The sequence below is a fragment of the Drosophila suzukii genome, chromosome Y, assembly GCF_043229965.1.
Source record: "Drosophila suzukii chromosome Y, CBGP_Dsuzu_IsoJpt1.0, whole genome shotgun sequence".
Classification (NCBI taxonomy): domain Eukaryota; kingdom Metazoa; phylum Arthropoda; class Insecta; order Diptera; family Drosophilidae; genus Drosophila; species Drosophila suzukii.
Genome location: NC_092085.1, coordinates 3,682,034 through 3,709,462, shown reverse-complemented (window position 1 = coordinate 3,709,462; position 27,429 = coordinate 3,682,034). Strand labels below are relative to the sequence as shown.

General features: G+C 45.1%; 1 long non-coding RNA gene across 2 annotated transcripts in view; it reads left to right on the top strand.

The window, feature by feature from the left end:
• The first annotated feature begins 564 nt into the window (after nucleotides 1-564).
• Nucleotides 565-27,429, top strand: part of LOC139353662 (uncharacterized) — a 397,947-nt gene continuing 371,082 nt past the window's right edge. For both annotated transcript variants that reach the window (XR_011604880.1, XR_011604879.1), the window contains exon 1: nucleotides 565-669. This is a non-coding gene — a long non-coding RNA (uncharacterized lncRNA). The remainder of the gene's footprint in view (nucleotides 670-27,429) is intronic.

Sequence of the window (27,429 nt, the reverse complement as noted above, 5' to 3'; positions counted from 1 at the left end):
CTAAAGCGGCTTCTATTGCCTTGGTCACGTTTAAATTTTTATTTCTGAAAATAGCAAGAAAATATTTATGTAATTTTTTTAATTTTTAGGGGAGGTCGGAAAATGTGATCGTTCAAGGATCGTATTGTTTCTCATTATTATCTGGTCTAAGTACTTTAAAAATGGACTGGAAACAAGTTAAGACGCACTAAACCTCATTAAGCAAACATAAGTATATAGTTTATAAAAGTTTGGTGTACTTTTGGTATAAGTTTTAATTGCTTTTAAAATTCATTTCAACAAATGAGGTGTCATTCGACGCGTATTCCCAGTAAGAATAAAACTAGCTAAATAGCCGGGGGTTTTTAGCCCCACCGTATCCAGCAGCTCCAATTTTCTAAAATTTTACTTTTACACTTTCACCGCCTTTTGTTCCAAACAAATCTATATTTCGAAAGTCTTGGTATGCAATCTTTTTGGCTTTTGCGATACCTTTCGATTGGTGTATCACTCGATACGATCGTTATCAGGAGCGTTGGCAAAGGATTCGGAGGACCCGGACAAAGGTTTAAGGAAGGCGAAGACCAATGTAAAAGGCAAATTAACGTAACACAAAATTAGGCTTACTAACAATATGTGTCCTTTAACAGAAAACCTAAATAACATTATTTAATTAAAATATATTTAAAAGTATATACAAATTTATGTATTTTAAATTCTATAAGTGAAAACTCATGGAAAAAATCTGATTTTCACAAGTGATTTCACTTGGGACGTGTCACTTGCAAGTGATTTCATAAGTGAAAACTCATGGAAAAATTCTGATTTTCACAAGTGATTTTACTTGGGACGTGTCACTTGCAAGTGATTTCATAGGTGAAAACTCATGGAAAAATTCTGATTTTCACAAGTGATTTCACTTGGGACGTATCACTTGCAAGTGATTTAATAAGTGAAAACTCATAGAAAAATCGGATTTTCACAAGTGATTTTACTTGGGACGAGTCTCTTGCAAGTGATTTAATAAGTGAAAACGCATGGAAAAAATCTGATTTTCACAAGTGATTTGAATTGGGACGTGTCACTTGCAAGTGATTTCATAAGTGAAAACTCATGGGAAAAATGTTATTTTCACAAGTGATTTCACTTGGGACGTGTCACCGGCACGTGACAGGCCATACGAAAAACGAGTATAAGGAACAAGTGAAATCCCGTGGGACTTCGAAAAATTTTCATTTGAATTTTCACTTGTGAAAATGCGGACATCCCATACAATTTTCTATATGGAGCGTCACTTGCTCTTCACTTGTGCAAGAGGACATGTCCCACGGGATTCACAAGGTGATTCACAAGTGAAACTTTTTTTTTGAACTGAAGGGCTGTAACTTTAGGTACCAACACCAATAACCAATCTTTCTATACCGTTCGTATTCGAGACATCCTCAACCGCCACCAACCAAAGATTATGTTACTGTGGATTACAGGTAACGACACATCAGACCTAGCAGCAAAAGAAGCTCACAACAAAAGAAGCCCACATGTTATGGAATGCAACTATAACTTCACAGACACACAGTTATTCATTAAAAATACTTTCAAAAAACAAATGGAATCGATCTGGCAAAACGCATCTGACCACTACAAATATGTCAACGAAAAGAAATGATCAATTAAAGATTACACCATCCCATCCGAAGACAACATCAACCGCAGAGATCTCACAAAATTCTTAAGACTACGTTTTGGACACTCAAGATACACCCATGAGCATGTTCTCAATAAACAACCCCCACCCCAGTGCGAGCACTGCGGTACGCGAAACAACGTGCGGCACTTTTTCCTCTCCATAAAGTCACCTGATGCCCTATCCCCAAAATCCACCAATATCGCCAGCGCCAATGATTTCATCAAGGCCATACGCTTATATAACAATATCTAAATTTTGTTAATAACTATATATAAATAAACTTTTGCAGAAAATATGTAAATAGCTTAAGGCCCAAGAGCTATAGCTAAATTAAGTGGTTGGTGGCAATTTGCAATTGTCCCAAAACCAGAATGTAAATAAATAAATAAAAATTATTTCCAAGCTTAGGAGGTTATATGTTATAAAACACCGAAGCTATAATTTGTAAATGGAATTGTTGCGCGTCCATGAGTCGGTCAGCTGGCCTCCGTGCCCCGAAATATAAATACACCACCATTAGGGGCGATTTGAGTAATGTTTTGCGGACGCGTCCGCTCCACCCGGGGTCCCAGTCATGAACGCCACTGCACTTGAAATAATACCCCCACTTGGCACATTGCCGCCACTTGAGAGCCAAATTGTTGTAGGGTGTCCGTGTGAGAAATTCAAAACTTTTAGGTTGAGCAATTTAATAAGGGCCGTTCCAGGAATTTCTTTTCCGAAAGGCAAATAGGGCTTCCCACCCGGCCATGCAATTGTTTAATCACACGCACCGAACTAAGCCCTGGGTCGGGGGGATGGCAACCCCGTCACCGGGACGGCTGTTGACCCACTGGAATCGATGGTGGTGATGCAATGTCATCTTGGTCCCGCCGGAGCAGAAGTGCAATAGTCGTGTTGACACGGCGCCTTTGACGGCTGGCAGACATGCTTTATGGCAGGTATGACACCATTCCGGAATGCAGCCGAAGCGCACTCGGGTTTAATCGAATGGGGCGACTAATTGGGGTCGCCATGCGGGGGGTCGCGACCTCTAGCTCACATGGCGGTACACAAAGTCAAATGTTAATTAATTAAGAGCGGATTTGTCGCCATATCCCCGGAATGTTAGTTGGGGGAGAATGGGATTTCAGCACCTGCCCGATGTCCTCGGCTATGCATACCACTTGAAGCTCGCCTCTTCCGTCCAATAAAAAAATTTTTTCTCAAAAATATCCAAGTCTTCTCAGCAGTATCTCCTCCGGGGCTTATTGCTGTAGCTCTGCGCCTGTTATGCAGCTCTGGTTAAACATTGATAAGCCGCCACTGGAGTTGCAGTCACGATCCGAAAAAACCTTATGTAGACATTAAGTTATTGTTGCCAAATATTGCACTTGAGTGTTTCCAGGCGCCAACATTGTTTACTCGGGGTGGACGATGTTTCCGCGCGTATGCCGGATAATGATAAGGATAACGAAGATAGCGATGCCGGGGAGGGAGGAAGTTGAAGAGTGCTCCTCGCTGTACCAGCTATGCTCCGTGTGCTTCTGCGCGCTCCTTTTGTGTCGAGCGGATTTACTTTCAACCAGGATGGAGAAGTCACGAATCGAAACTCAAACAAAAGCCGGAGGAGACTTAGAAATGATGCAGCAGACTCTCTGTGGCACTGGGACATCAACATGTCGACACAGAAGGAAATCGATATGCACTTTGTGGAAGCTGGGATGTTGGGCGCGATGAAGCTGGGCCGCGGATGTGTTGTCTGTTAAGCGATTTTTAAATCGTTTGGAAACCGCGCTGCCAGCACTCACACTAATCGCATTAGCGAGCAGGGACCTCCAGCGAGGGTTTGGTTCGGGATTGTGGGGGAAGTGGGGAAGGGGGATACGAACGGGAACTTGGCATACAAAAGTTTGGCGCGTAAGGATTTAGAATTACATTTATAAGTATAAGTCTCCTTACAATTACTTGCCAGCGATGGCCGTGCTCCGCCGTTAAGCTATTGATGCTGTGTTTCCAGGAAACCCCGACCCTCATGCAGAAAAAAATTCAAAGTCTACTTACATTTTCTGCGTAAATTTTCCGCTGGAATCCTTGACTTCCTTTTGCGCTATAATAAAGGAACATATTAAAAGACATTCAGCAAAATAGTTTTAATACGAATAACTTACACATGATGTATCTATGTTTTAAGTTTTATTATATATTTCAGCTTATATTTTCTTTTCACTTTACTTCTCTGCACGAGCTTCTCATTCAAAGTTACGGGGATTCTGTTCGGCAGTATGGCAACTCCACAATAACAAATAGGGAATTTTTATAATTTTCTTAAATCAATAAAATGTTAAATTTTACCAAACCACTGGCTCGATTTCGATGAATTATACATTCAAATAATAGGGAAATAAATACCAATTAGGGGGTGCATACATATCACAATGAAAATTTGAAACATAAAATATATATTTTTCAATACTTGGCGGCCAAAAGTATTCGATTGGCTCAATTAAGTGTTGTAGGTCGTAGCTTGGCACTTGGCGATATATCGATAAATACCTTTTCGTGGTAAATGTCTTGACTGAATTTGCTTTCTCGCTGGACTGGACAGTGTGACCGCGTGGCAAAAGCCATAATTGAAAATACTTGAATTTCTCGAAAACTGTGGGTTTGACTTGCCTGTAATTAACTCAGAAATTAGCTATAATGATGCCCCTTCGAATGCGATACCGTGCAAGTTGGCACAACATCTGTGAGAGTTGTATGAATTAATTAAAATTTGCATATATATTTTGATGGTTGATGTCACGGGTGCATACGATTTCTCGCTGGCCTGGACAGAGTGACCGCGTGGCAAAAGCCATAATTGAAAATACTTGAATTTCTCGAAAACTGTGGGTTTGAATTGCCTGTAATTTATTCAGAAATTAGCTAAAATGATGCCCCTTCGAATGCGATACCGTGCAAGTTGGCACAACCCCTGTGAGAGTTGTATGAATTAATTAAAGTTTGCATATATATTTTGATGGTTGATGTCACGGGTGCATACTATTTTTCGCTGGCCTGGACAGTGTGACCGCGTGGCAAAAGCCATAATTGAAAATACTTGAATTTCTCGAAAACTGTGGGTTTGAATTGCCTGTAATTAACTCAGAAATTAGCTATAATGATGCCCCTTCGAATGCGATACCGTGCAAGTTGGCACAACCTCTGTGAGAGTTGTATGAATTAATTAAAGTTTGCATATATATTTTGATGGTTGATGTCACGGGTGCATACGATTTCTCGCTGGCCTGGACAGTGTGACCGCGTGGCAAAAGCCATAATTGAAAATACTTGAATTTCTCGAAAACTGTGGGTTTGAATTGCCCGTAATTAACTCAGAAATTAGCTATAATGATGCCCCTTCGAATGCGATACCATGCAAGTTGGCACAACCTCTGTGAGAGTTGTATGAATTAATTAAAATTTGCATATATATTTCAATGGTTGATGTCACGGGTGCATACGATTTCTCGCTGGCCTGGACAGTGTGACCGCGTGGCAAAAGCCATAATTGAAAATACTTGAATTTCTCGAAAACTGTGGGTTTGAATTGCCTGTAATTTATTCAGAAATTAGCTAAAATGATGCCCCTTCTAATGCGATACCGTGCAAGTTGGCACAACCTCTGTGAAAGTTGTATAAAGTTATAGAAAGTTAGCGTCGACTGATTGTCATGGCTAAGCTGTTTACATTGTGGTTCATGTCTTAGTATCCAATGGTTCAGCCCCAAGATTGAATGATACCCAAAAAACACGGGAGTATTTTGGGGTTTTTACGCGACGTGCGTAGATGTTTATTGTATCACTTTGAAACAAGAACTGCCTAAGCCTAACTTAACTTAAGCGCTCCAGAGCAGTGCGAGCGCGCGAGATGTAGACATCTGGATAAAACTGCCGCTCGACACTGCCTCCTGAAATTAAACGCCCTTTTGGCGTGAACACTTCCGAAGAGGATGGATCTTTTGGCAGACTCGGCATTGGTAGGATTTAATACCTCGAGTACGCCTGCCATCCAAGGCGGGGTATGGAACCCAATATTCGGATGGAGTATTCTTAGGAGGAACTTTTTGTACGGAAACTTGCGTTGAATAGGACGAAATGATGTGTGGAACTGAGGCGGATACTGGCCTTGGAGGGTCGGATGGAATCGTCGGAGTAGTAGGACCGCTGTTTCGATGCAGCAATGTGTGATGCCGATCTTGGCAAGTGAGACAGTTGTGAGCGCTTGTGCAATCCCGGAATTGATGGCTACTTGCAAAGCAATTGGAGCACAACTGCTTCCTTTGGATATAGGCTAAGCGATCTTCTACCGTCATCTGTAGGAAGCGTGGACATATACGCACGGGGTGGTTCTTCTTCGAACACAGATCGCAGCCTTTGGTTATCGGAACTAACCTTGTGTTGAAGGAATTTATTTTTGGAAATTCTGCCTCTCGATTTGTGTCTTTGGACTGGACGTGGTGAAATTGGAAAATCGGAAGCTACCGACGGCCTCAAGAGTTAGATGGCGCTCCGTCAAATATGCATCAAGCTCAAGCCACGTAGGAATTTCGGCTTTATTTTGGATGGATTGCTCCCATAATGAGAGAGTGAGCTTTGGTAGTTTTGTCGAGCACATATAAACCAGGATAGGGTCCCAATTCTCAATATTAACACCGGAAAATTTTAAGGAAGTTAAGCAACCTTGAAAAGTGCTGCTCCCGACTCCTGTGCTATGGATTGCACATTGAAAAGTGTTTTCTGGTGACTGTTCACCTGCAATCGCTTATTTTCGAAACGCTCAGTTAGGTTATTCCAGGCTGAGCGATAGCCATCATTGGTGAGTGGGGATCTCGAAACTATGGAGTGAGCTTCGCCACTTGTTTTTGAATTTAAGTGGAATAATTTTTCAATGGGCGTTAGACTCGGATTGTCTATTTATATTGCCGTGAAAAGGTTCCGGAAAGTCGGCCAGCGAAGATAATCGCCAGAGAAAACCTCTGTGTCGATAGGAGGGAGCCGACAGCCATAAGACGTGAAATTTTGGGACGGAGTTACTGGAGCTTGCGGTATTTGGGAGGAGCCCTTTTGGATTTGTTCCATCAGCTGCGCGGCAAATATTTCGTAAGTGGAGTACGTTTGGTAATACTTGGACTTTAGTATGGATTTTGTGTCTGCGGCGCTCTCGCCTGCAGCTATAATGCAGTCGGAGCATATGTCGTATGCTGCCTTTACCGTTTGCCACAAGGAATTGAGGTGATCGCGACGGATTTTACAGGCGGATAACGTTGGTGTAGGAGCACCTGGAGCGTTCACAGTGGCCTCAAAGTGGATCAGACAGTCAGCTATGGCCATAAATCGGGTTAAAGCGGATTTTACTGATGTTGCAATGACGTTAAATAATTTAGAATATTAATTGTGATGTAAGGAAACGGATTGGAATCAAATTGGAATTTAGGAACCAATTAAGATTGTAAATATATACGGTCACACTGTCGGATAGGCAATAAATATTTATTATATCGGATGGTCGGACTTATGTAAGGAATTACGGACTTTAATATTGCTTGTTTGAAAGAAACACTTTTTGTGAGCTCTTGACCCACTGTGCACTGGCGAAAATATCGATATACGTATGTATGTACACTGTACGTATGTATATATGTGGGGTGCGAATAGCAGAATAGCGTTGCGGGAATTGGAAAGACTTCGCTTATGTTTGTATGTCGGTGCGTTTGTTTGTCACCTGCACAACTAAATTGCAAACGATTTGCTGGAGTAAATTTGTGGATATTGTCACTTTGTTTTTAATTTTAGAAATAGTTTAGCCGTATTTGTAGGTCGAGAAAAGTAGTTGGAGTGGACTGTATTAGAAAGAGTAGTTAGAGTGGACTGTATTAGAATATTTATGTAAATATACACACGCAGCTGGAACACAGTAAAAAATAAAGAGTGCAAATCTTAAGGAAAAATTTTAAGACCGGGAATTTTTTACTGCGGCTGAGTTATATTTTACACACGATTGGAATTGAAAATATATTTGACAAATATTTTCGTTGAATAGTAGCACTGAAATATTTACTGGAATTGTTTCAAGTGTGCAACTGTGGGCAAAGGAAACTGGAATATTGTCGGGCACAAGTAACGGAATTGAAATACATATATTAAATGCCGTTGCGTCGGATTAATCTCTTTTGGATTTAGACAATATATCATACAGAAAGTTAGTCGAAATAGGGTTCGAAAAACTGGCTGTATGACCGGCAATTATAGTAAGCGGAACTTATCTGGAGTGTTTCAAGCCTGCTGGGACAAAATCAAAGGAACCTCCAGGAGAGGAAATCCGGCTCGAAGGACCAAAATGTTGGGGCGGTGCGGCTTGATCGCTGAAATAGTTGCAGCCCCAAGATTGAATGATACCCAAAAAACACGGGAGTATTTTGGGGTTTTTACGCGACGTGCGTAGATGTTTATTGTATCACTTTGAAACAAGAACTGCCTAAGCCTAACTTAACTTAAGCGCTCCAGAGCAGAGCGGAGACTTAGGGGAGAGATGGAGAGGGAGAGCGGACGGCAGTGCGAGCGCGCGAGATGTAGACATCTGGATAAAACTGCCGCTCGACACTGCCTCCTGAAATTAAACGCCCTTTTGGCGTGGACATATACGCACGGGGTGGTTCTTCTTCGAACACAGATCGCAGCCTTTGGTTATCGGAACTAACCTTGTGTTGAAGGAATTTATTTTTGGAAATTCTGCCTCTCGATTTGTGTCTTTGGACTGGACGTGGTGAAATTGGAAAATCGGAAGCTACCGACGGCCTCAAGAGTTAGATGGCGCTCCGTCAAATATGCATCAAGCTCAAGCCACGTAGGAATTTCGGCTTTATTTTGGATGGATTGCTCCCATAATGAGAGAGTGAGCTTTGGTAGTTTTGTCGAGCACATATAAACCAGGATAGGGTCCCAATTCTCAATATTAACACCGGAAAATTTTAAGGAAGTTAAGCAACCTTGAAAAGTGCGTTGAAGTTCCTTTAAGGCTGCTCCTGACTCCTGTGCTATGGATTGCACATTGAAAAGTGTTTTCAGGTGACTGTTCACCTGCAATCGCTTATTTTCGAAACGCTCAGTTAGGTTATTCCAGGCTGAGCGAAAGCCATCATTGGTGAGTGGGGATCTCGAAACTATGGAGTGAGCTTCGCCACTTGTTTTTGAATTTAAGTGGAATAATTTTTCAACGGGCGGTAGACTCGGATTGTCTATGTATATTGCCGTGAAAAGGTTCCGGAAAGTCGGCCAGCGAAGATAATCGCCAGAGAAAACCTCTGTGTCGATAGGAGGGAGCCGACAGCCATAAGACGTGAAATTTTGGGACGGAGTTACTGGAGCTTGCGGTATTTGGGAGGAGCCCTTTTGGATTTGTTCCATCAGCTGCGCGGCAAATATTTCGTAAGTGGAGTACGTTTGGTAATACTTGGACTTTAGTATGGATTTTGTGTCTGCGGCGCTCTCGCCTGCAGCTATAATGCAGTCGGAGCATATGTCGTATGCTGCCTTTACCGTTTGCCACAAGGAATTGAGGTGATCGCGACGGATTTTACAGGCGGATAACGTTGGTGTAGGAGCACCTGGAGCGTTCACAGTGGCCTCAAAGTGGATCAGACAGTCAGCTGTGGCCATAAATCGGGTTAAAGCGGATTTTACTGATGTTGCCATGACGTTGAATAATTTAGAATTTTAATTCTGATGTAAGGAAACGGATTGGAATCAAATTGGAATTTAGGAACCAATTAAGATTGTAAATATATACGGTCACACTGTCGGATAGGCAATAAATATTTATTATATCGGATGGTCGGACTTATGTAAGGAATTACGGACTTTAATATTGTTTGTTTGAAAGGAACACTTTTTGTGAGCTCTTGACCCACTGTGCACTGGCGAAAATATCGATATACGTATGTATGTACACTGTACGTATGTATATATGTGGGGTGCGAATAGCAGAATAGCGTTGCGGGAATTGGAAAGACTTCGCTTATGTTTGTATGTCGGTGCGTTTGTTTGTCACCTGCACAACTAAATTGCAAACGATTTGCTGGAGTAAATTTGTGGATATTGTCACTTTGTTTTTAATTTTAGAAATAGTTTAGCCGTATTTGTAGGTCGAGAAAAGTAGTTGGAGTGGACTGTATTAGAAAGAGTAGTTAGAGTGGACTGTATTAGAATATTTATGTAAATATACACACGCAGCTGGAACACAGTAAAAAATAAAGAGTGCAAATCTTAAGGAAAAATTTTATGACCGGGAATTTTTTACTGCGGCTGAGTTATATTTTACACACGATTGGAATTGAAAATATATTTGACAAATATTTTCGTTGAATAGTAGCACTGAAATATTTACTGGTATTGTTTCAAGTGTGCAACTGTGGCTAAGGGAAACTGGAATATTGTCGGGCACAAGTAACGGAACTGAACTACATATATTAAATGCCGTTGCGTCGGATTAATATCTTTTGGATTTAGACAATATATCATACAGAAAGTTAGTCGAAATAGGGTTCGAAAAACTGGCTGTATGACCGGCAATTATAGTAAGCGGAACTTATCTGGAATGTTTCAAGCCTGCTGGGACAAAATCAAAGGAACCTCCAGGAGAGGAAAGTCCAAAGATTTTGAAATCCGGCTCGAAGGACCAAAATGTTGGGGCGGTGCGGCTTGATCGCTGAAATAGTTGCAGCCCCAAGATTGAATGATACCCAAAAAACACGGGAGTATTTTGGGGTTTTTACGCGACGTGCGTAGATGTTTATTGTATCACTTTGAAACAAGAACTGCCTAAGCCTAACTTAACTTAAGCGCTCCAGAGCAGAGCGGAGACTTAGGGGAGAGATGGAGAGGGAGAGCGGACGGCAGTGCGAGCGCGCGAGATGTAGACATCTGGATAAAACTGCCGCTCGACACTGCCTCCTGAAATTAAACGCCCTTTTGGCGTGAACAATATATATGCAAATTTTAATTAATTCATACAACTCTCACAGAGGTTGTGCCAACTTGCACGGTATCGCATTCGAAGGGGCATCATTATAGCTAATTTCTAAGTTAATTACAGGAAATTCAAACCAACAGTTTTCGAGAAATTCAAGTATTTTCAATTATGGCTTTTGCCACGCGGTCACACTGTCCAGACCAGCGAGAAAGCAAATTCAGCCAAGACATTTACCACGAATATTTATCGATATATCGCCAAGTGCCAAGCTACGACCTACAACACTTAATTGAGCCAATCGAATACTTTTGGCCGCCAAGTATTGAAAAATATATATTTTATGTTTCAAATTTTCATTGTGATATGTATGCACCCCCTAATTGGTATTTATTTCCCTATTATTTTAATGTATAATTCATCGAAATCGAGCCAGTGGTTTAGTAGAATTTAACATTTTATTGATTTAAGAAAAATATAAAAATTACCTATTTGCTATTGTGGAGTTGCCATACTGCCGAACAGAATCCCCGTTACTTTGAATTAGAAGCTCGTGCAGAGAAGTAAAGTGAAAAGAAAATAAAAGCTGAAATTTATAATAAAACTTAAAACATAGATACATCATGTGTAATTTATTCGTATTAAAACTATTTTGCTGCTCGCTAATGCGATTAGTGTGAGTGCTGGCAGCGCGGTTGCCAAACGATTTAAAAATTGCTTAACAGACAACACATCCGCGGCCCAGCTTCATCGCGCCCAACATCCCAGCTTCCACAAAGTGCATATCGATTTCCTTCTGTGTCGACATGTTGATGTCCCAGTGCCACAGAGAGTCTGCTGCATCATTTCTAAGTCTCCTCCGGCTTTTGTTTGAGTTTCGATTCGTGACTTCTCCATCCTGGTTGAAAGTAAATCCGCTCGACACAAAAGGAGCGCGCAGAAGCACACGGAGCATAGCTGGTACAGCGAGGAGCACTCTTCAACTTCCTCCCTCCCCGGCATCGCTATCTTCGTTATCCTTATCATTATCCGGCATACGCGCGGAAACATCGTCCACCCCGAGTAAACAATGTTGGCGCCTGGAAACACTCAAGTGCAATATTTGGCAACAATAACTTAATGTCTACATAAGGTTTTTTCCGATCGTGACTGCAACTCCAGTGGCGGCTTATCAATGTTTAACCAGAGCTGCATAACAGGCGCAGAGCTACAGCAATAAGCCCCGGAGGAGATACTGCTGAGAAGACTTGGATATTTTTGAGAAAAAATTTTTTTATTGGACGGAAGAGGCGAGCCCCAAGTGGTATGCATAGCCGAGGACATCGGGCAGGTGCTGAAATCCCATTCTCCCCCAACTAACATTCCGGGGATATGGCGACAAATCCGCTCTTAGTTAATTAACATTTGACTTTGTGTACCGCCATGTGAGCTAATTAGAGATCGCGACCCCCCGCATGGCGACCCCAATTAGTCGCCCCATTCGATTAAACCCGAGTGCGCTTCGGCTGCATTCCGGAATGGTGTCATACCTGCCATAAAGCATGTCTGCCAGCCGTCAAAGGCGCCGTGTCAACACGAACATTGCACTTCTGCTCCGGCGGGACCAAGATGACATTGCATCACCACCATCGATTCCAGTGGGTCAACAGCCGTCCCGGTGACGGGGTTGCCATCCCCCCGACCCAGGGCTTAGTTCGGTGCGTGTGATTAAACAATTGCATGGCCGGGTGGGAAGCCCTATTTGCCTTTCGGAAAAGAAATTCCTGGAACGGCCCTTATTAAATTGCTCAACCTAAAAGTTTTGAATTTCTCACGCGGACACCCTACAACAATTTGGCTCTCAAGTGGCGGCAATGTGCCAAGTGGGGGTATTATTTCAAGTGCAGTGGCGTTCATGACTGGGACCCCGGGTGGAGCGGACGCGTCCGCAAAACATTACTCAAATCGCCCCTAATGGTGGTGTATTTATATTTCGGGGCACGGAGGCCAGCTGACCGACTCATGGACGCGCAACAATTCCATTTACAAATTATAGCTTCGGTGTTTTATAACATATAACCTCCTAAGCTTGGAAATAATTTTTATTTATTTATTTACATTCTGGTTTTGGGACAATTGCAAATTGCCACCAACCACTTAATTTAGCTATAGCTCTTGGGCCTTAAGCTATTTACATATTTTCTGCAAAAGTTTATTTATATATAGTTATTAACAAAATTTAGATATTGTTATATAAGCGTATGGCCTTGATGAAATCATTGGCGCTGGCGATATTGGTGGATTTTGGGGATAGGGCATCAGGTGACTTTATGGAGAGGAAAAAGTGCCGCACGTTGTTTCGCGTACCGCAGTGCTCGCACTGGGGTGGGGGTTGTTTATTGAGAACATGCTCATGGGTGTATCTTGAGTGTCCAAAACGTAGTCTTAAGAATTTTGTGAGATCTCTGCGGTTGATGTTGTCTTCGGATGGGATGGTGTAATCTTTAATTGATCATTTCTTTTCGTTGACATATTTGTAGTGGTCAGATGCGTTTTGTCAGATCGATTCCATTTGTTTTTTGAAAGTATTTTAAATGAATAACTGTGTGTCTGTGAAGTTATAGTTGCATTCCATAACCTGTGGGCTTCCTTTGTTGTGAGCTTCTTTTGCTGCTAGGTCTGATGTGTCGTTACCTGGAATCCACAGTAATATAATCTTTGGTTGGTGGCGGTTGAGGATGTCTCGAGTACGAACGGTATAGATGATTGGTTATTGGTGTTGGTAACTAAAGTTACAGCCCTTCAGTTCAAAAAAAAAGTTTCACTTGTGAATCACCTTGTGAATCCCGTGGGACATGTCCTCTTGCACAAGTGAAGAACAAGTGACGCTCCATATAGAAAATTGTATGGGATGTCCGCATTTTCACAAGTGAAAATTCAAATGAAAATTTTTCGAAGTCCCACGGGATTTCACTTGTTCCTTATACTCATTTTTCGCATGGCCTGTCACGTGCCGGTGACACGTCTCAAGTGAAATCACTTGTGAAAATAACATTTTTCCCATGAGTTTTCACTTATGAAATCACTTGCAAGTGACACGTCCCAATTCAAATCACTTGTGAAAATGAGATTTTTTCCATGCGTTTTCACTTATTAAATCACTTGCAAGTGACACGTCCCAAGTGAAATCACTTGTGAAAATCAGAATTTTTCAATGAGTTTTCACTTATTAAATCACTTGCAAGTGACACGTCCCAAGTGAAATCACTTGTGAAAATCAGAATTTTTCCATGAGTTTTCACTTATGAAATTACTTGCAAGTGACACGTCCCAAGTGAAATCACTTGTGAAAATCAGAATTTTTCCATGAGTTTTCACTTATGAAATCACTTGCAAGTGATACGTCCCAAGTGAAGTCACTTGTGAAAATCAGATTTTTTCCATGAGTTTTCACTTATAGAATTTAAAATACATAAATTTGTATATACTTTTAAATATTTTCTGTTAAAGGACAATTATTTTTAGTAAGCCTAATTTTGTGTTACGTTAATTTGCTTTTTACATTGGTCATCGCCTTCCTTAAACCTTTGTCCGGGTCCTCCGAATCCTTGGCCAACGCTCCTGATAACGATCGTAACGAGTGATACACCAACCTTCGGTATCGCAAAAACCAAAAAGATTGCATACCAAGACTTTCGAAATATAGATTTGTTTGGGAGAAAAGGCGGTGAAAGTGTAAAAGTAAAATTTTAGAAAATTGGAGCTGCTGGATACGGTGGTGCTAAAAACCCCCGGCTATTTAGCTAGTTTTATTCTTACTGGGAATACGCGTCGAATGACACCTCATTTGTTGAAATGAATTTTAAAAGCAGTTAAAACTTATACCAAAAGTACACCAAACTTTTATAAACTATATACTTATGTTTGTTTATTTAAGTTTAGTTCGTCCTAACTTGTTTCCAGTCCATTTTTAAAGTACTTAGACCAGATAATAATGAGAAACAATACGATCCTTGAACGATCACATTTTCCCCAATTTCAAAGGCGACTCAACATACAAGCTCAAAGTGTCCCAACTTACAGACCTCTTAATTTTCCTACCTCTCCCCTAAAAATTAAAAAAATTACATGAATATTTTCTTGTTATTTTCAGAAATAAAAATGTAAAGGACTAATAGGGACGTCAGGCCGTTTGTCAGAAAACGAGTACCAAATTATTCTTACGTCTTTACGTAAAAATTTTTGTATTGCCAATAGTGGATATTTTAAGCAAAAAAATGCTTCAAAAAAATGGCAGAAACGAATTTTCCTAAATTACAAAAGAGTTTTAGAAAAGTTGAATTTAAAAAGAAAGACTTTTTTATTGGAAAATAAATCAGAGAAATCAGAAAATGAATTTCCTGAAGTTAGTGGTAGTGGCTTCCTGAATTGCAATCACTTCCGCTCTGAAAACACTACAGTGGTCTGGTAGGCGGAATGAGACTTTTAAGTCTAGTTCGGGGGAAAAGACTCCCCCACCTGTTTGGGAGTTAAGCTTGGAGCCGTCAGTGTATATGTTGACGGCGTTTACGAATTGATGTGGGAGGTTGTCCCAGTCTGAACGGGTGGGTATATAAATTTTGTATCTTCTTTCGAAGTCGACTATGGGTGGGGCGTAGTCTGTAGAACGTGGTAGGGGTGAATGCTTTGATAGGATATTGGAGTGACCCGTGGAGCATGTTGTCCATGCCGCTGCTTCACGGAGCCTCAGCGCTGTGGCTGATGCCCAGCTTTTGGCAAGTAGGTTCAGGGGTTGGAGATCGAGAATTGTATTTAGTGCCTCAGTGGCGGTAGTGCGCAGCGCCCCACTGATGCAGAGCTCTGCTCTTCTTTGGATCTTGTGAAGGATCCGGAGGTTACAGTTTTTATCTAGAGAAGGCCACCAAACGATGTTTCCGTAGAGTAGAATGGGCCTGACTATTGCAGTATATAGCCAGTGAACTATCATGGGGGAGAAACCCCACTTCCTCCCCATGGCTTTTTTACAAGCGAAGAGGGCTATGGCCGCTTTGCGTGAGCGATCTAGGATGTTATCAGTCCAGAGGAGCTTTTTGTCAAGAATGACACCTAGGTACTTTGCTTGGTTGCTAAAGGTTAGGCGCGTTTGGTGTAGTTTTGGGGGAACTAGAATTGGTACCTTGTACTTCCTTGTAAAGAGAACTAGTTCGGTTTTTTCCGGGTTAACTCACAGTCCACAGCCAGCTGTCCACCGGGAGAGGGTGGATAGGGCTGTATCCATTAGATTGCAAAGGGTTTGCGGGAATTTACCCTGCAGTAGGATAACCACGTCATCCGCGTAGGCTACCACTTTTGTGCCCGCCTCTTCTAGGAGTGAAAGCAGTTTGTTGACCACTAAAACCCATAGAAGAGGTGAGAGTACGCCCCCTTGTGGCGTTCCTCTACTGACGTTCCTGGTCGAGTGGGCCGGTCCCATAGTGGAGTGCACTACCCTGCTGGTTAGCATGGTGTGTATGAGTCCCACTATGGGCCGCTCCATGCCCAGTTCAGTCAGAGCACAAGTAATCGCCGTTGGGGTGACGTTGTTAAAGGCGCCTTCTATGTCTAGAAACGCTACAAGAGAGTATTCCTTATTGCGGAAGCAGGACCTGGATCGTTGTCTACAAAAAGCGCGCGAGGAGTTACACAACCGACGTGAGGTTCTAAATGCGTCCTCGGATTTGCTCAACTGTTCCCTGTCCCCGAACACCACGCCCGAGAATCTGGACAGCTCTGTGGTCGACAAGCAGCTGCGCGAGAAGGAGCACGAGAACGCCGAGCTGAGGAAAGAGCTGCAGAAGCAGAACGCTATCTTGCTGGAGCTAAGCGAGAGTGTGGCTTGCTTCGTCGAGAAGCACAGCATCGAGCCTGACCCTCTGGCCCCATCAGTGTTGTCCAGCATTTCTATGATCAGGTCCTCCTTCTCCGTTTGCTGCTCCTCGAGCATGGTCTTCTCGTAGGACACCACCTCCAGCTGGGCGCGAACACCGTGCAGCTCCCGGGTGCGCTGCTAGCATTTCGTTGGCGGACATTTGGAGGCGCTGGATGACGGATCTGTGGCGTGCTGCTCGGCGGCTGAGGCGATGCGGATGTGGACGAGGATGTGTCCGGTGTGGTGTCAATGGTCAGTTCGGGACTCATGGTGCTGCAGCTCGGACGACTGGGGCTGATCTGGACGCCCTGGCGGTAAATCACAGCCACATTGTTCATAGACTGGCGGAGAAATTGGCGCGTCAGCTGTTGCTCCAATGTCTGGCCGAAGAAGTTTGCGATGCAAGTCTGCACTAGCTCAGGCAGCTTCTTGCAGATGCTGTGGATGAACATGCTGGGCTGCTTCACGCACGAGTAATGCAGGAGCAGTGTTTAGACGTACACGTAGTCCGCGGTCACAAGTTGTCCACGGCCATCTATGTGGGCACTGAACTCTGGATAATGATCTCGGTGGAAGTTCTGCAGGGGGGAGCGGTGCTCCCCAGGCTGGGCCGGCAGCGCGTTCTCCTCCTCCCACCTGGGCCTTTTGCACGTAGATCGAGAAGAAGGCATCGATGTCCGACTGCTCCAGTGTGATGAAGTTGTGTTCGGTGAAGCGACACTCGATGACCTACTGGATAAGGACCTTACGCCAGCTGCGCAGGTCCATGGTGCGGGTCGCGCAAGGTCACTAGACCCCCAAGTCGAACAACGGCACTGTTCCCCGAAAACCGAAACGAAAACAATACCGATGGCACAACGTGACTTTAGCAAAATAAAAAAAACACGACCGAACAAAAAGTGTAGAAAATATTCACTAAATGTTTGTTTGCCGGGCAGAGAGAGCAGCAAACAGGCCTGTCGTGTGTGGAAATGTGGAAACTTGTGGTCCTACTGACTGCACAACTGGGGCGACTAGCACTGGTGAGTTTGACACTTCCGTTCGACGGGCACAAGGACTACTAGACGCGAAAAAAACACGGGGCACGGGGAACAAATAACAATTACTTTCGGCGCGTCGTTTATTTTATATTCAAAAAACAGCAACAAACGGAAAACACAAGCGAGCGGCCACAGCAAGCAAACACAACAGACGCAAAACAACATTGAAAGTTGTAAAGAAGTCTCGTAGGCTGGGATATACTCAGTCCCGCCAGGGTCTCTTTACCGAAAATATTTGTAAAGATATGGGACAAAAAGGTCTAATACGAAAATAGGTTGGCTGGCCTGAGATGTAGAGTGCCAGCCACCGGGGTACGGAGTGAGAGAAACAGTTTATTCGGTGTCTGTAGCAGAGTGAAAAGCGTCAGCGGTAACGCGCATTTGGGCCTGGCTCATAGCATTCGCTACGAGAAGGCCGAGATAGAGGGGATCGATTATGGGGACAACTTTTCCCTAGGGCAGAATTTATGGCCTAAAATCTAGGCATTTGTCTGGAAATATTCATATTTATGCGTGGCCAGCTTGATTGGATTTTTTTCCCTACGACTTGCATTAAAATCAGGCGAGAAATACATTTATTGGGGTATTTTTATTGATTCATTTGTAACTCGAGTTTCTACTTTATTTTGTTTTCCCAGTGTAGTCGGGCGCGAGTTGGCTCAATACAGCCGGCAGTGATAGAAGAAGAAGAATAAAGTTCCTTTGGAAAGAGGGTGTGGCAGTGCGTAGTATTTTTAATATCTGAGAAATATTTTTATTTAATTAATGAGCAACAGGTTTCCTAAAGTTGGGTCCACCCCTTTCTCTCGGTGTAGGCAGCTCGGAAATCAAATCAGAAATCAAAGTAGTCAAAGGGAAAAAGAACAACATGGCAGCGGCAAATTTTGTGTTCAGATATGTAAGAAAATATTCTTTGTTTAAATTCTTGGTTCATGTTTTTTTTTTTCTCAGTGCTCGCAATTAACGGGTTAGGTTAGGTCATGGTTTATAAATTCTAGCCTACTCTGGGCGAAACCGCATCGAGGCCTTCGAGAAATTTCTCATTGCACGGGACTCTCACGCTCTCACGCACACACACACGCGTGACTCCGGGTGCTCCGCCGCTGGTCCTGGGCAGGCACACTCTCCTCGAGGTCGTCTAGGTAAACTCCTTCCTCGGTCACTTGGCATCAGCCCGAAGGCAAAAGACTCCTGTTGTCCACATAAATTTGCTCTGATCGCACTTATGATCCCGTGCGCCGCCTTTGCAAGAGTCCCCTGCTTCTCGCACTTCTGGTCCGGTGCGCCGCGTTTTCCAAAAGTCCAAAAGTGAACTGCTCGCACTTCTGGTCCGGTGCGCCTCGTTTTCCAAAAGAGAGACCTGTTTCTGATCCCGTGCACCGCCTTTGCAAAAATGACTCCTCGCACTTCTGATCCCGTGCACCGCCTTTTCCAAAAGAGAGCTCCTGTTTCTGATCCCGTGCACCGCCTTTGCAAAAATGACTCCTAGCACTTCTGATCCCGTGCACCGCCTTTTCCAAAAGAGAGCTAGTCAAGCTTTGCCGCCGCGTTTTGTTCAAGTTTTCGGCTGCTCTGGGTTTTTTCCACTTGTCGAAGTTTCGGTACTCCTTTTCTCTCGCTCTTCCCTTGGCGCGTGCCAATTTTCGGGGGTTGTTTTCCTCCTCGATCGCATGTCCTCTCTCGCTTGCTCCTGTGCGGCGCTGCACTTATCGTGGTGAATATTTCGTTGCTCTCCTGGTGTGTGTGTGTGTGTGGCTACTGCTGATGTGAGAACGGAGGGGGAAAAGGTAAACAGAATCTATCGCTTAGGCTGAGCTAAAATAATTATTGTGTATCAATATAACTACAAATCTTATGATTATTGGCTAAGCTTATATATTAAATGCACTGTACAATGTTTTTTTTTACAAAGTTATTCGCGAGGGTTTTGTTTGCTGTTGGCGCTGGCGATGTTGTAGCTGCTAGTTGGCGTTGTTGTTGGCGCTGGCGGCCGATGCTGTTGGCGCCGGCGATGTTGTAGCTGCTAGCTGGCGATGTTGTTGGCGCTGGCGGCCGATGCTGTTGGCGCTGGCGATGTTGGTGGCGCTATTTGTGAGGGGTCAAACGACTCCTCACATTCCCCTCCTACTTCGGGGGGCGTTGAGAAATGTGGGTGGCCGTGGCTTGCGTGTTGTCATGCGCCACAGGTGTGACGGGTTGTCCGACGCCATGTCTGTAGGGGAGAACAAAAGGGTATTAGTGCTTTGTTTTAACGATTACTAACTGGGTTTTTACTTTACTTTGTACGGGCCCTCATACTTGGGTGCTAGCTTAGCGGCAAAGTTATCCGCTGCCCTGGACAAATGATGCTGTTTTACGAAGACCAGCGATCCTATGGTCGGTCTCCACGCACGTCGCCTGAGATCGTAATGCTTCCGCTGCTCCAACGAAGCTCTCTGAGTGTTCTCCTGTACTACCTTGAAAATGTCCCGTAGCAATTCCGCTTTCGCTTCGGGTGAACGTGGCGCTTGGCTTGGTCCTGGAGTCACTTCATCATACAAGGCTCCTGGGAGTCGTGGCTCTCTGCCTTGGACGATGAACGCTGGACTGAATCCGGTTGATTCTGAGATGCTGCTATTAATTGCCAGATTCAGTTCGGGCAGAAGTTCGTCCCACGTCGTCTGCTTGTCCTCGATATACTGGGCGACCATCGTTTTAATGGTGCGATTGGCCCTATCTGTCGGGTTCTGCTGCGGAGTATAAGGTGCTGTATGTTGGATCTCCATTCCCGCCTGCTTGCAGAAGGCTTTGAATGAACGACTCGTAAACTGTGTCCCATTATCGCAGACAAATGTTCGGGGAATACCAAAGTGATTCAAAATCCTCTCCCGAAAGGATTTTTCGAGATGCGCCGAAGTAGCTTTTCTCAAGGGGACCAACTCAACCCATTTCGAAAAGGCGTCGAATAATACGAGCAGCATCGTATTCCCACTCTTGGATCGCGGAAGGGGCCAATAAAATCGGCGCAGACAGTATCGAACGGCTCGTTAATCTGTCTGGTAAACATTTTACCCGCCGGTTTGGTTTGGCTGACTTTGAACCGTTGGCAAGTGTCACACTTGCGGACATACCTGGCAATATCGCGGAAAAGACCTGGCCAGTAATATCTCTGGGCGATGCGGGTGGTTGTCTTCCTGATTCCGAGATGTCCTGCCGTCGGCTGGTCATGGCATTCCGACAGTACTCGCTGTCGGTGTTCCTTGGCTACGCACAGTTTCCAGGGCACGGAGTCTTCGTCGTCAGGTCGGGATCCGATATGCCGATAGAGCTGTTGGTTCTCGTACGCGTAGTCCGGGTAATCTTCAGGCCTGTCCTGAACAAGTTTCAGCATCCGCTGGTACCATGTGCATCCCGGCTTATCCTCCTGGATCATCTGAAGTACTTCCAAAGGCTGTCGAGAAAGTGCATCTGCAACAATGTTCTGGCTCCCGCGTCGATAGGTGACGTCAAACTGGTACTGCTGCAGTTCAAACGCCCAGCGCGCTATGCGGCCGGTGGGATTATCAATCGAGTTGAGCCACTTCAAGGCGAGGTGGTCCGTTATCACCTCAAATCGATAACCTTCCAAGTAGCATCTGAGTTTCCTGATGGCCCATATGATAGCCAGACACTCCTTTTCTGTGGCGGAGTAGTTCTCCTCGGCGGCGATGAGGCGTCTGCTGGCGAATGCGTTCTCGTTGACTCGTTCTTCTCCCTGGATTTTCTGCGTTAAAACTGCTCCTAGGCCGATGTCGCTGGCGTCTGTTTGCAACACGAACTTCTCGTTGAAGTCGGAGCAGGCGAGAACCGGCGCCTCCGTGAGTTTTCTTTTGAGTTCCTCGAACGCATCTTGCTGCTCCTGCTCCCATTGCCATTTCTTTCCTTTCTTGAGTAGCAAAGACATGGGCTGCACTACGCTGGCAAAGTTGGGTACAAATCTCCTGTACCATGACGCAATCCCTAGACATCTCCTCAACTCCTTGCATGTGGTGGGCGGACTCAGTCGCCGTACTGCCGAAATCTTGTCGGGATCCGTGTGAATTCCCTCCTCACTGATGACGTGTCCCAATTACACCAGGCTGCGCTTAAAGAAACTGCATTTCTTCGCGTTGAGACGAAGGTTCGCCTTTCGTAGCCGTCGAAATACTTCTTGTAGATGCTGCACATGCTCCTCCAGAGTGCGGCCGATGATGATGATGTCATCCAAATACGCAAACGCGTTGGGCTCCATGTCCGGTCCTATGACGCTGTCGAGCGCCCGCTGAAATGTGGCTGGTGCTGAGTGGAGGCCAAACGGCATCACTTTCCAGTGGTACAAGCCCCTCCCGGGGACTGTAAATGCTGTGCACTCGCGGCTGGACTCGGCTACAGGGATTTGCCAATATCCGCTCTTCAAATCGAGCGTCGATATGTACTTGGCATGGCGCAGACGCTCCCAGATGTGTGTTATCCTTGGCAGCGGGTATGCATCTGGAATAGAATGGGCATTTAGTTGTCGAAAATCTACACATAGTCGCATCTCTCCAGATTTCTTGCCCACGAGTACAATAGGGGCGCTGTGGGGGCTCCGAGAAGGCTCTATACAGTCGTTGCGTAGCAGTTCGTCGATCTGCTCATCGATAATCCTCTGCATCGCGGGATTCTTAGGAAAATACCTCTGTTTGATGGGCTTATCATCTCGCATCGTGATCGTATGCTCAGCGATATTTGACACTCCCGTCAATCCTTCGAATTTGGCCAATTCCTCCTGTAGGAATTTGTTTACCCAGGGTTCTAATTCTTCTTGCTCGGCGTTTGCGGTGATTGCGGCTAGTGCTCCTCCAGTGTCAGGCGTGTATCCTGGTCTGACTGGGGAAGGCGCTCGCCCTTCCTCTACTTGTTCCGCTGAAACAGTAGCATGATTCCGTCGAAATGGATTATTTCGCACGGCGTTGTCGTCTCGAGACCCTAAAATACTGCTGGTCGGGGTGGTTTGCACCTCGTTATCTGGATCGTTGTTTGCTGGAGTGAACGCATTTGTCAAGAGAGGAGGCATAGCTAAGTCGTTAGTGGGGCTGCTTATTAGGAGAGGGTACAGCTGCAGCGAAGCGCGGCCGCATTGGAGAGTGGCAGACATGCCCATGCCCAATAGTACGTCTTCCATGAACGAAGGGAAAACTACCAGAGACTTGGTTATCTCCTTGCGTGAGCCTTCCGCCAGGCTGACATGAGTGTGTACCGACCGTACGTTATGTGGCGTCCCTACACGTTGAACAACTGCGCGATAATTCTGCTCGACTGAACCTGTAAGATTTCTCCTAATTCCGGGGAAGACTCCTCTCGTTTCCCGGCTGGGTACGACGGCAGCACTCGAGAGTGCGTACTCCACTGCGACCACAATCCCAACAAAAGAGGACTATGGGATTGCGACATGTAGCTAAACGGTGACCCTCCTGGGCACAATTCCTGCAAGCAAGACTGAAGTTCGGCACCATTGACCTGTTCCCCACTCGAGGAACTGATTGTAAAACTGTGGCTGGGGTGGGTGGTCGTCTGGCCGGTCGTGTGAAATTCTGTTGACCTATTGGTGATGCTCCTGCATACGCTGGGATCTCGTACTCGTTCCTTCTAGGCGCTGGTTGTGGTTCGGCCAACATTCTGGCATGGCTTCCTGTGCTCCGATCGCGGGTGACCTCGTAGTTTACCGCTAAAGTGGTAAGTTGCTCCAAAGTGGTGAAGTCGTGCCTCCTTGCGTACATCTGGTACTCCGGTTGGAGATTTTCATAGATCCGGTCCAACTCCTGCTCCGCATTATACCCCGCTCTGTGCATCATGAGTCTGATGTTGACTAGGTATTGTTTGAAAGTCTCTCCCCGTCGCTGATCTCTGGTGCGGATCTCATCCTCGAGTCGCTGAAAGTACCTGGGTGGCAGAAAGAAGTCAAGAAACGCCTTCTTGAAGTTCGTCCAAGATTTTCCTAGCAGCTGGCTTGTCCGAAACCAGTGCTCAGCTGTATCCGTCAAAAGACCAGGGATGGCCTGCGGCATCTTCTCCACGTCAACTTCGTGTGCGGTGGCTCGTTCCTCGAGGTGTTGGATGAAGGTTATGGGGTCCGTGGTCCCGTCAAAAGTGATTCCCCAATTCTTCAGCTTTTCCGCTAGCGTGGCTGCGGACATCTCTGAATTCCTGGGAAAAATATCCCGCTTGACCGGATGGATCTCCGTGTCTCCTACTACATCGGCGGCACCTCGGCCTTCCAGTGCTGGCACCTGAACCTGTGTTGGACCCGGTGGGTGTGGGTTCGGAGTCGGTGAACGCTGCATCCTATCCGTTAGGGCGGCTGTAATTTCCGCTTGGCAATCCTGTAGCCGCTCGGCTATCTCCAGCACGTGGTCGTCCCGATTATTAAAAGCAGGCAGCCGGCTCCTCATTTCCTCAACTATTCCGGTTGCTTCCAAGGAAAACTCCTTCAGAATCGCCTCCAATTCCCGCTTCCGGAGATACGAAGTCCAACGCGCCCCCATATTGCTGTGAAATAATAGTTAACTGGCAAACGACAGGAAAAGTTTCGATAGGACGAGAGAAATTCTTGGACGAGGGTCAAACGATGTTCGAACTGGTTAAAATCTTCATTGAAAATTTTATTTTCTTTGTCACCAAGAATTCACTGAATTCCCACGTGCAACGATGGTGACCACAATCCGATGTCAAACGACGATTTAATTCCTAAATTTTCTCGACGGTGATTAAATTTTGTTCGACGACGATGTAGTTTTAAATTTTTCCACGACGATGTTTTTGAGAGCTGCCGATGCACGTGTTGACTCGGCGATGGTTATATGAGAAGCCCCCAACGATGTGATCCCGTTGCCTGTACTTGATCGACTCCTGCTCGTGTGAGAGGGACGACGATGAGAGTGAAAACGAAAAAAACAAAATGGCTGCGCTGTAGGGAGTATACGTTAGCTTTTCCCTACCTCGTTCTTTCGAAACTCTCGTGACCTGAGTTGGCTAGCCTAGAGGGCTCTCGCTCTCTCTTTCTTTCCGATTATCTGCCTGTATGTGTTTCGTCCTCACTTGATTTGCTGGCCACGTGAGCTTGGAACAAAGAATCTCTGATTTTAGGTTATGTACTTTGCTCTGCTTAGAAATACATGTATGTGTGTCTGCGTGCGTTAGAAATTTCTCGCTGTGTGTGGGTATACTTTTGTATAAGTTCTCCCGAATGCCATGTGCTCTGCTTAAATTCTAAGTTTTTTTTTTTGAGGTTATGTTCGATGCGTTGGTATATTTTTGAATATATATATATTTTCCTGTTTCCTGCCCTAGAAATTTTTGTGTCCCTCGATATATGACTCTCCTTACGTTCCGACTTAAAAATTTCGCTTCTAAGTGACTGAACCGAAAATTTTCAAACTCTGTACACAGATGGGTATTTAGGCCATATTTAGGTCGTCTAAAATTTTCGTAAACCCCATGTCCCTGTTCGGGCTCCATTCTGTAAAGAAGTCTCGTAGGCTGGGATATACTCAGTCCCGCCAGGGTCTCTTCTCCGAAAATATTTGTAAAGATATGGGACAAAAAGGTCTAAGACGAAAATCGGTTGGCTGGCGTGAGATGTAGAGTGCCAGCCACCGGGGTACGGAGTGAGAGAAACAGTTTATTCGGTGTCTGTAGCAGAGTGAAAAGCGTCAGCGGTAACGCGCATTTGGGCCTGGCTCATAGCATTCGCTACGAGAAGGCCGAGAGAGAGGGGATCGATTATGGGGACAACTTTTCCCTAGGGCAGAATTTATGGCCTAAAATCTAGGCATTTGTCTGGAAATATTCATATTTATGCGTGGCCAGCTTGATTGGATTTTTTTTCCCTACGAGTTGCATTAAAATCAGGCGAGAAATACTTTTATTGGGGTATTTTTATTGATTCATTTGTAACTCGAGTTTCTACTTTATTTTGTTTTCCCAGTGTAGTCGGGCGCGAGTTGGCTCAATACAGCCGGCAGTGATAAAAGAAGAAGAATAAATTTTCCTTTTAAAAAAAAATTTCCCGAAGTTCCTTTGGAAAGAGGGTGTGGCAGTGCGTAGTATTTTCAATATCTGAGAAATATTTTTATTTAATTAATGAGCAACGGGTTTCCTAAAGTTGGGTCCACCCCTTTCTCTCGGTGTAGTCAGCTCGGAAATCAAATCAGAAATCAAAGTAGTCAAAGGGAAAAAGAACAACATGGCAACAACATGTGTTCAGATATGTAAGAAAATATTCTTTATTTAAGTTCTTGGTTCATGTTTTTTTTTCTCAGTGCTCGCAATTAACGGGTTAGGTTAGGTCATGGTTTATAAATTCTAGCCTACTCTGGGCGAAACCGCATCGAGGCCTTCGAGAAATTTCTCATTGCACGGGACTCTCGCTGGCCAAAACGCGGTTCACTCCACTCACTCACCCGTCTCGCTCTCACGCACACACACACGCGTGACTCCGGGTGCTCCGCCGCTGGTCCTGGGCCGGCACACTCTCCTCGAGGTCGTCTAGGTAAACGCCTTCCTGGGTCACTTGGCATCAGCCCGAAGGCAAAAGACTCCTGTTGTCCACATAAATTTGCTCTGATCGCACTTATGATCCCGTGCGCCGCCTTTGCAAGAGTCCCCTGCTTCTCGCACTTCTGGTCCGGTGCGCCGCGTTTTCCAAAAGTCACCTGCTCGCACTTCTGGTCCGGTGCGCTGCGTTTTCCAAAAGTGAACTGCTCGCACTTCTGGTCCGGTGCGCCGCGTTTTCCAAAAGAGAGACCTGTTTCTGATCCCGTGCACCGACTTTGCAAAAATGACTCCTCGCACTTCTGATCCCGTGCACCTCCTTTTCCAAAAGAGAGCTCCTGTTTCTGATCACGTGAACCGCCTTTGCAAAAATGACTCCTCGCACTTCTGATCCCGTGCACCGCCTTTTCCAAAAGAGAGCTAGTTAAGCTTTGCCGCCGGGTTTTGTTCAAGTTTTCGGCTGCTCTGGGTTTTTTCCACTTGTCGAAGTTTCGGTACTCCTTTTCTCTCGCTCTTCCCTTGGCGCGTGCCAATTTTCGGGGGTTGTTTTCCTCCTCGATCGCATGTCCTCTCTCGCTTGCTCCTGTGCGGCGCTGCACTTATCGTGGTGAATATTTCGTTGCTCTCCTGGTGTGTGTGTGTGTGTGTGGCTACTGCTGATGTGAGAACGGAGGGGGAAAAGGTAAACAGAACCTATCGCTTAGGCTGAGCTAAAATAATTATTGTGTATCAATATAACTACAAATCTTATGATTATTGGCTAAGCTTATATATTAAATGCACTGTACAATGTTTTTTTTTACAAAGTTATTCGCGAGGGTTTTGTTTGCTGTTGGCGATGGCGATGTTGTAGCTGCTAGCTGGCGTTGTTGTTGGCGCTGGCGGCCGATGCTGTTGGCGCTGGCGATATTGTAGCTGCTAGCTGGCGATGTTGTTGGCGCTGGCGGCCGATGCTGTTGGCGCTGGCGATGTTGGTGGCGCTATTTGTGAGGGGTCAAACGACTCCTCACAAAGTCCAAGGATACCCCCAAGGATGCCCCAAGGATACTACGGAAGGAGTCCAAGGATACCTCCAAGGATGACCAAAGGATACTACGAAAGGATCCCAAGGATACCCCCAAGGATTCCCAAAGGATACTACGAAAGGAGTCCAAGGATACGTCCAAAGATTCCCAAAAGGTACTACGAAAGGAGTCCAAGGACACCTCCAAGGATGACCAAAGGATACTACGAAAGGATCCCAAGGATACCTCCAAGGATGCCCAAAGGATACTACGAAAGGAGTCCAAGGATACGTCCAAGGATGCCCAAAGGATACT